At 35.4% G+C, this 2500-nt stretch overlaps 1 protein-coding gene across 1 annotated transcript in view; it reads left to right on the top strand.

The window, feature by feature from the left end:
• Positions 1-2350: 2350 nt before the first annotated feature.
• Positions 2351-2500, top strand: part of LOC119572586 (ABC transporter F family member 4-like) — a 17070-nt gene continuing 16920 nt past the window's right edge. The window contains exon 1 of the mRNA XM_037919690.1: positions 2351-2420. The gene's annotated coding sequence lies outside the window, so the exon portion shown is untranslated. The remainder of the gene's footprint in view (positions 2421-2500) is intronic.

Genomic DNA, 2500 nt, shown 5'->3' with positions numbered 1-2500 from the left:
TCGTATCATGTGTTCACCCCTTTACATGTGTTGTGAGTCGTAAGAGCTACCCCTGTTGACTACCCCTGTCAACTACTGTACAAGAGTATTCACAGACTTTTACAGAGAGAGAGAGTGTGGGGGATGGAGATTAACATTTCAGAACTTAACCTTCATATTAGCTATAAAATAGTTATTTTTTATTCAATTATTTATCTTTATCACCTTTTGGAATTAATATTATACAGTGAAATTTTTTTCATAAACCATGGCCGTTATGCTGTCTCCTTATTTCTATTTTCTACCTCTTTCCTTTATTTCAGATATCTATATTACTATAAGGAAACAATAACAAACAATAAATTGATAAAATCAGTCTCTCATAGCTCTTTCTCTCTCTCTCCCTCTCTCTGTCTCTGTCTCTGTCTCTCTCTCTCTCTCTCTCTCTCTCTCTCTCTCTCTCTCTCTCTCTCTCTCTCTCTCTCTCTCTCTCTCTCTCTCAAACCGACATACACGGTGCTTAATTATCCATAAAAGCATAGCAGCTGCATTCATATATGTGGATGCAAATATTAAAAGTAATGCGGATAGTCGCAGACACACACACACACACACACACACACATAATCATATATATATATATATATATATATATATTTTATATTATATATATTATATATATATATATATATATATATATATATATGTGTATGTATATATATCTATGTGTATATATATATATATATATATATATATATATATATATATATATATATATTATACATATATCTACCTTCTTATGTATGGATACATACATATATATATGTATATATATACATATTATATGTGTATATATGTATATATATACATATATAGTATATTTGATATCCACTGTCATGATTGGCATTACATAATACATGACACACAAAACCTCTTCGTGCTTGAATAACTCATTATTCATCAGAAAGAGAAAAGAGAACACGCTACACCGAATTCACTGCTGATAACGAATAAGTAAACTATACCACGGAATTCTTCACAACTCTTAATTCTCAGTATCCCATTAACATCAGACCCCAAGCTAAGTCAACTATCTATGAGGTCAATGCACCTACTGTAGGAGCATTTATTCATTTATTTGTTTTTTGTTGTTTACTTATTTGACAGTCGTAAAATAGTGTGTATTTTAACGAAATCCCACTCTCTCAAGATATCAATGTTACTTCGGTACACAGCTTTGAGCGGGTATTAGTAAAGTACCTTAAAGGCACTTCCCTTAACAACAACGCATCGCGCTTTCGGTTTGAACTAGGCGAAACTGGTTCCCATGAAAGTAACATGAATTATGGTCTGGATGTCCTTCAGGTTCAATAAGATTTAGCTGTCAAAACAGAGGCACGCATGAAGTCATTCGTCTATGATACTATGGCTTACCTCTTGCCCCTTTCAGTATTTTAATATATCGAATGCCGTTTGTCATTATCCAAACAGAAGGCCTACTTATTCCTTCTGACATATCACTGGGTACTTTTAAGGTCTTCAACAGATCGATCAGAACAGCCGAATATAATGCTATATTTTACAAAAATTTAAAATAAGTGCTAAATTTCTTACCATCTAATATTTATAATATACTTATATCATGAAACGTACGCATGTTTAACACCTGTGTCCCAGCGGTAAAAGTGAAATATTCCTTTTAATCATTTACTGATAAATATTGTAAATTCCGTTTTACATTACAGTTTATAGCGAAACACTATACCTATTTCGCTCCTGTGCTACGTATAAAAAGGGTGTACCATGGGGAGGAATAAAAGATATATCGAGGCAGGACTCGATTCGATCGATCACTGCGCATGGCAAACGTCATCTGTTTTGTGTTCCCGCGCAACTGTGGCTAGTTCGACCTTGTGCTTTTAGCTAATAAATAATTCATGAACTTCAGTGCTCTCAACGAAAAGGAGAGATCGACATTTCGAAAGATCTTTAGCAACAGCTTCCTATACTATATTCAGTCTCTCCTATTGTTTTTTTTCTGATAAATTAAAGATATAAGGAATCGATTAACCATCACATGGCAGAGGTAAATTTAAACGGGATCATATATTCTTTCACATTTCAAGTCAGTGTATATGATCGAAGTACTGCTAATGCCCAGGTACTCATCACGCGCTGCGAAACACGTACCAAAACTCACCAGAGGTTTGCTTTAAAAAAAATCTCAACGATAATACACGAAAACACAAAAAATGTATCAAATGAATAATCTAAGCAGAAAAACAGAGTTTGCAAGTTAGGGAGGGAATGTGCCGACAGATGGCAGTGCGTCAGAGCAGGTTCCATGGCGACGCGGCAAACACTCGCGCGTCGCCAATGGTAGGCGGAGGTTGGCGTTCAAGGTGCGGAAGGAGCCAGTTCGATATCCGTCACCAGTTCGGGTGCGTTACGGGCTAACAAAACCCAGAAAACATGAGAGAAATAAGGGATATTATGCGGTGAAATTCGCAGTGACGAGGAA

Source organism: Penaeus monodon, chromosome 4, assembly GCF_015228065.2.
Source record: "Penaeus monodon isolate SGIC_2016 chromosome 4, NSTDA_Pmon_1, whole genome shotgun sequence".
NCBI lineage: Eukaryota > Metazoa > Arthropoda > Malacostraca > Decapoda > Penaeidae > Penaeus > Penaeus monodon.
Note: the sequence above shows the minus strand (reverse complement) of the source record. Positions and strands in the feature narration are given on the sequence as shown.